The sequence below is a fragment of the Thamnophis elegans genome, chromosome 2 (assembly GCF_009769535.1).
Source record: "Thamnophis elegans isolate rThaEle1 chromosome 2, rThaEle1.pri, whole genome shotgun sequence".
In the NCBI taxonomy this organism is placed as follows: Eukaryota; Metazoa; Chordata; class Lepidosauria; order Squamata; family Colubridae; genus Thamnophis; species Thamnophis elegans.
This window is the reverse complement of record NC_045542.1, coordinates 55,680,863-55,690,623: the sequence shown is the minus strand read 5'-3', so window position 1 is coordinate 55,690,623 and position 9,761 is coordinate 55,680,863. Positions and strand designations below refer to the sequence as shown.

General features: G+C 38.2%; 1 protein-coding gene across 3 annotated transcripts in view; it reads left to right on the top strand.

The window, feature by feature from the left end:
- UBE2O (ubiquitin conjugating enzyme E2 O) overlaps positions 1 to 9,761 on the top strand; it is a 79,890-nt gene that overhangs the window by 486 nt on the left and 69,643 nt on the right. The window lies entirely within an intron of this gene.

Here is a 9,761-nt window from a genome sequence, read left to right as displayed (position 1 = left end):
GTAACCGCAGCTCCGACGCCGCTGCCTCTCTCGGGGCTCCTTTTGCATTTCGTCCGCACACGCGGCGGCTCGGTGGGTTGAGTGGGTGGGGTGTCCGCAATGGGGCTGAGAAGGCGGCGGCGGCGGCTGAGAAAAGGGTGGGGAAGGGAGAGAGAGGTGCATTAGGCTTAGGAGGGTCTCCCGGGATTGACAGGTGGGAGCTAATGGCCAGATATTGGGAGCCCATAGGGGGAAAGGGGGTACCGTTTGGGGCGGGGGTTCCGAGAAGTTGGCCTGAAAAATGCTGGTCTCTGGCCGCCAAAAATATGGAAAGCCTCCCTTGCACCACTGGGGTTGCCTGGTCTGCAGTGTCTTTTATGCAAAATAGGCCTTATTAAGGCGCCTGAGGACTTCTGGTTTCTGCACCAACGTTTGAAATAAAAGTTCCAGGTGCTGGTGGAGGGTTTTTATGGCTCTGGGTCATGCAGATGGGATTTTATGATGTGTCAAGATGACATTGGCTTCCATTTGACCACCTCCTATCTTTGGCCATGATTGCTCTCTTTTTTTCTTTACAGACAATATCAGTTGAAGGGAAAAGCTGCATAGTGCCTTTGGGAAATAGCACCATAGCTTTAGGCAGCCTCCTGATTCTTGCATCCTTACCTCATCATTCCCAAAGTCATTTTTAGTCATTTGTAAGGAAATACATTCTTTTCAGCATCATCCACCGTAGTTTGTTCCTCACCTGTGATTCTGTGTAGTGTAGGGGATCTTAGTATATTAGAAATAATCATTCTTGGCTTAATTAAGCTATTTTTCTTGTCTTGCAGTAATATTTTGGTGTTATTAGGTTGTTTCTAGTTCACAGATGTGCATCCAACCTCTGTTTCTGACTATATGGTTCTAAATATGTAGAGTAGTGGAGTTTTTGGAGGTATAATTTTATTATAAATTAGAATTCAAGCATATTTTTGTGAGTTATCCTTAATATTAAGGTGGTTTGTATTATCTGGTCTGAAATTGTGGTGGAGTCTAAAGAAATAATTTTGTGTTAATATTTTTTCACTTACTAATTATAAAAGATTGTGATTTCTGGAATACAGAAATGACTATAACAATATATCTTTGAAATGAAAAATATTGGATATTGAAAACTCTTGATTGGAACAAAAATCATCCACAATGCATTGGGGGGGGGAAGAAAATTACTGTCCTGCTATGGTAAGTGTATGTGTGTGTTTGTGTACATACATACACACACAGAATAGAAGGCTCAATGTGATGTCCTAAATGAATTATTTTTAATTTCCTCTGGTTATCAAAGTTTGTAAACTAATTCACATCAAGATTTCAGGAGTGTAAAGTTTGAATACAAAGTTGTTCTAAGAGTCCCTCAAAAAGGAGGGAAAGGATAGGCACTAAAATAATCTAATAAAACAGATGAATGGATCTGAAAATTTGTGAGACGGATATTATGTTTCACATAATATATGCTGTTGTTAGAGGTAAATTCTAGACACATTGTTGCAAGCATAATCTTTTGATCTGGAATTTATGCCTGAATTCCTATAAAGAAAGTGATGCATTTATTTTAAAATAGAATATGTAAGTGCTATTGATATTTTTCAATTGTTGCATCCATTAAATCTAAGAAGAGTAGAAAAATTGTGTCACTGGCAAAACAAAAACTTTCAAAGCTTGTGCCTAAAAGATGCAACATATGAATGGCTATTGGGCCCAGAAATATATAAACTTATACACAATAAATTTATAAATTGTATACAAACTTTTGGGGCTTTCCTTTAATACTTTGTAGGAATAATACAGGAAATGAGTTCTGTGAAGTCTGATTAAAATTTATTAGGAGATGAACTTGAAAATCATTGGATTTGACAAAAACTGATGGATTCAATTCAGAGATTATAAAAGCTAACCCAGGTTAGATCCCTACCATCATTTTTTGCTTTATAAAACATGTCATATATAATAGGCAGGCACAGTGTAATGTTTAGAGTTGGAGTAAGGTTGGATTGATAGCTGCATCATTCACATTTTAGGGCAATCTACATGCCAAAGGGATATATTTAACATTCTCAAGTGAACAATCTTTATTATATTTTCTTATCCAAAGGAATACATACTGACTTATTATATTAGAAATACTTTACTTTTTCTAAATGAAAAACTTTAAACTTGGCACTCTCTTCCTTAGATTCAGATTGTGAATTCATTTATTTTTCCTAAAAAAGGAAGTTGAAATCAAGCTTTCAGAATACTGTAAGCATCCAATATTTTCCTGGGTTTCTTCTCCTTAACATAACAAACCTGTATCTCAGGAAGTGTTTTTAGATTTGTACTAATGTGTGTAGGCAAGGTAATTTTATAAATTGTTATTATCCAATACATTTTATTCTCTTCTTCCTTTCCCTCTGGGAATTAGGTGGTGTCATAAAAGGAAACATTTTCTGAAATAATTATGGTGCTATTCCAGGCCATAGCTTGGTTGAGAATACTGAGGAATTGGATTGATCCGTGATAAATACTCTCTTGCTACTTCAAATAGTACAAAAGTTAATCAGATTTTTTTTCCTGCATTCTGTTTGATTGGAAGATGCAGGCAGCTACAAAACTGTGGTTGTACTTAACGAGAAGAAAGAAGTAGCTCTTGTTTTTGTACCTTTAAAAGAATTATTTGGATTCCATGTGAGATCAGCACTTCTCTCATTTTGATTAAATTGGCATACCGTTTTAGGCTTCTGGGTACTGTCCCTTTTTATGACCCTGTAATCCCTTGATTTGGGGTAGAATTGGGAGAATTGGATGGAGCTGAGCATTTAATGGCCAGATACCCTTCCTGACACCACACGGAGTTCACAGCAGATTTTTTTTTCTTGGCGAGTAACATGGTGGCCTTGTGGTGAAGACTCTTGCCTCCCATTTGGCAGGTTGAAAGTTCAGTCCTAGATAGTGGCAGATGTTTCTAGGCTTCTGTGTAAACCTGAAAAAAGTTACTGTTTCTTTCAACGTTACCGGGGTTGATTTCTTAAAGCAGCATTTTTTTCTTGTAGCTTATCTATTGCTATACTGTACAAGTTCTGAAACCTTTCTTCTGAATCTTTTTTTGAAGTATATTCTGCCCTATCAGCAGCAAAGATCCAAGGACCAAGAGACATCTAGATCAAGTGTGTTCAATCTTTTGGCATGCCTGGTTGCATTGAGTGAAATGAAATTGTTTTGGGCCACATTAAAATATCTGTAATATCATTCATTATATAAATAACAAAGTTCCTTTTTATATTTTTACCGTATTTTTTGGAGTATAAGAGGCACGTTTTTCCCTCAAAAAAGAGGCTAAAAATCTGGATGCGTCTTATACACTGAATACAGCATTTTTGCCTCCCGAAACCCCACTCCCTTCATAAAAATGGCCATGCATAGCCTTAGGAGCCTTGCAGAGTGCTCCTGGTGGCTGGGGATTGCAGAAATTTTGCCCCTCCCCCAGGAGCACTCTATAAGCTTCCTAAAGGCTATGCATGCCCCTTTTTTGATGAAAAACGGGCCGTTTTTGGGAGGTCTGCAGAGTGCAAAAACTTTTTTTTAATTTGATTCTTCAAAACCTTGGTGCATCTTATACTCCCAAAAATACGATAGTTATATCCCATTACTAGATGTCCAAGGCCACATGTGGCCCACAGGCCACAGGTTAAATGCTCCTGGTCTAGAGGAAAACAAATTTGAGCAAACATGAGTTACAGCTGCTATTAAGCCCTATCTCGTGGAGGTAAGAGCAGCAAAGTGTCAATGCTTCTTTGCTCTTATTGCATCTGCAGAATATTGCCCACTGGCCCTGTGTGTGTAAGATTACCTGGCCCCTGTTGGTCAAGGGCCCCACAGAGGCCTACCTTCAGAACCTCACAGGAATTTTTTCTGTGTACCTGGCAGATAAAATCATCCTGTTCTGATCCCAGTTGTATGCCAAGCATGGGAAAGTCCTATGGAGATGCCTGGGGGAGAACTTACCTAATTATCTGGAAACAGCTTGATCCTGTTGGACCTGAAGCAGACAGAGTCCGTCAGACTGCAAACACACCTCTGAGTTAGATTCGTGTCCCTCCTGGTTGACCAAAGCTGCCAGGGAAGTTTCACCTGGGTTGATCCAATTCAACCTTGATGGAGGAGATATTTTTCTGCTCTTTTTAAAGAGATATTGGTGTGCCCTCTTTTCAAGAAGCCATTGCTGAACCCTACTGTTGTATACAATTTTTATCCAGTCTTTTACCTCCCCTTTTTAGGGCAGTTGAGACAGTGGTAAAACTACAACTTCAGAGGAGAATGAATGAAAAAAAATATTTGGACCCTTTTTGGTCAGGAACAAAAACAGCACTAGTCACACTTCTTGATGATCTCTGGCAAGAGCTGAATGGGGATAATGCATCTGCATCCTTGCTTTTCTTGACCTCTTAGTGGCTTTTGATACTTTAGGGCCAACTTGAGAAGTTGGAGGTTGGAGGCACAATTCTGTCTGATTCACCTCTTTCCTCTTAGGTCAGTTCCAGTTGGTATTGGTAGGGCCCATGGCTCCTTTTTGTGTGGGCTGCCACAAGCTTGGTGTACTGTCTGATCCTTTCTAAAATCTACACAAAAGGACTAGGTGAGAACATCCATCACCATAGGATGAGACATCATCAGTATATGCTGATACTACTCAACTATATATCTCTGTCTAGGGAGAATTAGGTGATGCTGTGGATATTTTTTTGCAGTACTTATAAGGCTGTGGTGGCCTGGATGATGAACAACCTTGTAAGATGGAGTAGCTGGTAGGTAGCGGGCTCCTCTGTATCCAGGGGTTTATCAGCTTTGATCTTGGATGGGGTTGCACCTCCAAAGACAGACTCTGTGTATAATCTGGAGGTGGTCCAGGGCACCTCAAGAAGCAGGTGGCAGACATAGCTAGGAGGACCCTTTGTCCATTAGGTGCCAGTTACACCACTTCCTGATCAGGAAGACCATCCTCTTGACCGTTCATGGCCTAGTCATCTCCCTATGGACTATTGCAATGCAGACTGTGAACTAGTACAGTACAAGGGGCTACCCTTGAAAAGTATCCAGAAGCTTCAGCTAATGCAGAATGCAGCCCTACAAACAATCATGAGACTCAAGGATGATGCATGTATTGCCTTTACTGTGTGAGCTGCATTGGGTACATTTGCTTCAGAGTTCAAGGTGTTGCTTATGACATTTAAAGCCCTAATTCAGGGCTGTCAAACTCACAGCACACCCATGCCTGGTTTAGCAAGGGTTGTGGGGAAGTCACAATCCATCATGTGACACCGCCATGACAATGCGAGTTTGACACCCCGCCCTACATGGTGTACAATTTCCATCACATCAGCCTACCCCAACCATTCAGACATGGAAGATATGTTATGGATTCCATCAGTTAATCAATTTTGATGGTCAGTGGGCTCCAAGAAGACTGTGTTCACTGCTATTGTCCTGTCCTGTAGAATATTCTCCTCCCATCATAGAGGTGGGCCCCCTATCTCCTGGCCTTTCCAAGGGGTTGGAACACATGGCTTTGCTATCTCTGTGAGTATAATGCAATTCAGGGTAGTTTGCACCTTAAGATGCTCTCCTCGTCTCTTAACTTTTAACATTTAAATCTTGTTTTTACCTCGCTCCTTTTACTAATCATTGCATTTTTATATGGTATTTACACTCTTATGCTTTTAATTCTACATTCCCCAGAGTCACTCTAAGAAAGAGATGGGTGGTACCTAAATGTGCTAAATAAATAATAAAGGTAAACTTTAGAATGCTCTGTGCAGGGTAGTAATCATGTTCAAAAATTGAAATCTTTTAGCAATTTAGTTTGAAAACAAGAAAGATGTCAGTTACAGTGAAACTTTATTGCATTGTGGGAGGAGGTTATTTATGAGAGTCCATTAAATTGAAGAAAACTGTTCTCTAGCAATTCAGAATATTTCCATAAAGATACAATTATGGTGAGGGTAATGATATTGGGGCAGAAAGTTCCTTGCAACAAGGTCTGGTTAATCAGGGTTTCACTATACTGCAATAGCTGGAATAAATTAAATTTCTTCAATTATTACTTTTACATTCTTTCTCAATATGAAAATCTACATATTGCCTAAGAATTCGTTTTCAGCTATCTTCAGAAAGACCAGTTTTGTTAGGATTCTATTCACATTCTTCTGAATTCTATATCCCTCTTAGATTTATTAATCTGCATGGTAAGCCATGAATGAGGTTAATAGAAAGCATGTGAAAAACCAATCTTTTTCATCATTTTTGAATTGATCCCCTTCAATTAGCAATATAATAATAGCAATAGCAGTAGACTTATATACCGCTTCATAGGCCTTTCAGGCCTCTCTAAGCGGTTTACAGAGAGTCAGCATATTGCCCCCAACAATCTGGGTCCTCATTTTACCCACCTCGGAAGGATGGAAGGCTGAGTCAACCCTGAGCCGGTGAGATTTGAACCGCTGACCTGCTGATCTAGCAGTAGCCTGCAGTGCTGCATTTAACCACTGCGCCACCTTGGCTCTTATTAGACTGTTATGAGTCTATTGCTATTATCTACTTCCACAATGGAATTATTTCTAGGCTTTTCTTCATTCAGTTGTGGAAGGGGAAGTTGTTAGCTCTCTTCCAAACTTAATTCAAGGAGTTAATACTTTCCTTTAAAGTTCTAAAGGGTTTTAGTCTCAAATGTTTAAATGAAAATGTATTTCCATATCAATTTATCCATGAATTTAAATTGCCCAATATCTAAATACTACTATTTGGGGAATGTATGGCACACATATACACTATGCACATAATAGGGACTTTTTTCTCATTCTCCCCAATATTAAAAGATCATATGTTTGTAAGGAATTTATTTAATAATTAGCATTTCAAGACAGCGACTGCTTTCTGCAGCTTAGGAATTAAAAGTATTGCTTTATTTTTTTGAGACAGTTACATGCTTTTTGCAGCCTGAAAGTCAAAATGTTCCAAAGTATCCTCCATTGGTACAGCAAAAAAACAGGGTGATGGTGGGGAGAGAGAATCCCCATTATGTGGATAACTAAAACAAAGAATTCAAGATCTTCTTACATTTATTATAAAGAATTGAAAGTTTTGATGCAATAGATAGTCTTTAAGGATCTGAGCTATTGGCCTATTAGCCGCTTAAAAATCCTAATATAACAAGACTTCTTGCTTCTCACATTTTATCTAGTCTCTTGGGAGATTACCTAAGAAGTATCTGCTACTTACAGTAGTGATACATCATGAAAACAAAGGGCTTCCCACAATTAGTCTAAGATTTATACAGTAGAACTCTTAACCTAACCAGTCCTCTTGTATATCCATAACAAGTTAATATATTCTTTACTTCAATTTGCTTGCATATTAAACATCATGGATTAATTTTATACAGGGTGGTGACTCTGCTGCTGAGTTTTTTAAATAGAATATTAATGTGTGTAATTTATTATATGAAATGAAAATGTTAACTTGAATGGCATTCCTCTTCCTAAAAGAGGTTTTTTTTTAAGCAGCATGAGAATTAACCAACTAGTATTCCGCATTTACCAGAGCCAAAGTTGGTATGAACTTTGTGTTCATTTGTTCACTGGAAATTTTCTTTTCTGAGATAAGAGTTTAAAAAGGAAGTAGAAAACATAAGGGTTCATTTAAATCTTTAAGCCTGGTATTCTACTAAACCTAAGGGTCATTTAAAAGCCTCATTCTGTTTGGCTTGCTTTTTTCCCAACTTTGGATCTATTGGCTGCTATGTGCTACTGGATTGTATAGGAAATGGTATCCTCTTATTCCTCTACTCACCCACATCCCAAGCACTACAGTATCATGAGGGCAGTAACAAAAGGCCAGCATGAACAACAAAATTTGCTCCATTATTTGTATTCTAAATGATGCAAAACAGCTTCAATCTCTTAATAGTTACACATCCCGCTGAACGTGCTGGCCAAATGACCACAGAGAAGTCTTCGGAGAGAGCTGGCTTTTCGGCTTTGAAACGGAGATTAGCACTGCCCCCCAGACTCGGGAGCAACTAGCACACATGTGTGAAGGAGCCTTTACCCTTTTAATATCTGCTTGAATATTCCCCTCTTCCATTTTTGGATTTGGGAAGAAAATTAATCTACCTCTACTGTTACTTGCGTTTCAAAAATTATATACAGACTATATCTTCAACATTTCTTTAGTATGTTAGGACCCAGTTAATCTTTCCTTGAAGACTTATTGGATGTGCCATACTGTTTTCTTATGTATCAGTTTAAGGATTAAATTAATTTTGTATTGATATAGGTGGCCATTAAGTGGATCTATCTATTTAGGTTTAATTTATTTTAGATACTACCAATGTATGTTCATTCTTTGCTGACAGTATAATCATTACAGTATTTTATTTTTATGTTGGTATTTTACTCTCCTCTTTCTGTACCACATTAAAAAAGAATAAGAATACCCACTAGTGAGAATGCTAGGGTTTTGTTTTTTAATGTTTCCTCTATAGAATGGCTTCAAAGATGGGCAGCTCCCAGGTTGGCAAAAACTCCCTCTTGTAATCTGTCTTGTGTCAGGGTTCCAAATAACATCCAAAATTAAATCAGAGTCCAAGGCAAAGTATTGCTCAAAGTTCCAATATATTAAGAGAGCCATGTTGGCACATCTGGGAAAACCTGAATCTGAAAGCTTCCTGGTTTTCCCCACTCAGTTGAAAGTTCAAGATCCTGCCCCCACATCCACAAGTCCATCACATGGACCAATCTTCCACTGCCATGCTGGCAGTTCCACCCATCAGAGGTGTAGAGACAAAAGATTACCTTGGATTCTAGAAAGGAATTTTATTTGGACAACATCACATTCTACTCCTTACTATTCCCCCCCCTCCCAATTCCCCACTAATGAAACAGCATAGTGGAATAGAATATTAGTATGGCAGGTCTTCTTGCTCCTTTCTTGTTGAACAGTCTTGTCCCTCAAAAAACAAGTTATGGTGTTCTAAGAATTAAGTGAATCTATACAAACAACTTGAGTACTGTGGGTGGGGATGCATTATCATCAGAATTAAGCCTTACCTTTTTTCCCCGTTTACATTATTTACCTTGAAAATTACTGGTATGGGAAATTCAGCTCCGGATTCTTTATTGTTTTATGCTTGCTTCACCTTAGACAAAAGATGTAAAGGTGCTGTACTAGAAACTTTGATATTTTACTTTGTATATGCAAGTAGTCCTTGTTTAACAACCACAGTTGGGGTCAGCAACTCAGTCTTTAAACAAAATGGGCATTAAGTTAACTTGCTCCTGTCCTTATGATTTACTTTAGCTTTCCTTCGCTTTGCAGTACTTTGAAGGCAATAAATGTGACAATTGATTGAAAAGTTACTTTTTCATAACTGTTGAAACTGCGAAAGTTCACTAAACAAGGCAGTCACTAAATGAGAACAATTTGTGTATGGGTTCATTTTATTGAAGTTTTTAAAAGAAATGCAGAGAAGATTATAAAAAATGAAAAAAAATTGTAATAGTCAGGACATTGATTGTTTTTAGCATTATAATTCCACAAGTAACCAAAAACAAAAATTGACAGACATACTAAATTAATACAAACATAACTATATCACATATTTATTTAATAACTGTATTAAGCTTGGATCCATTGCTGTTGCCACCATCAGAATATGCTTTACATCAGAGCATTTTCATGAATCACGCCCCAATCAGAAGAGGACTTCG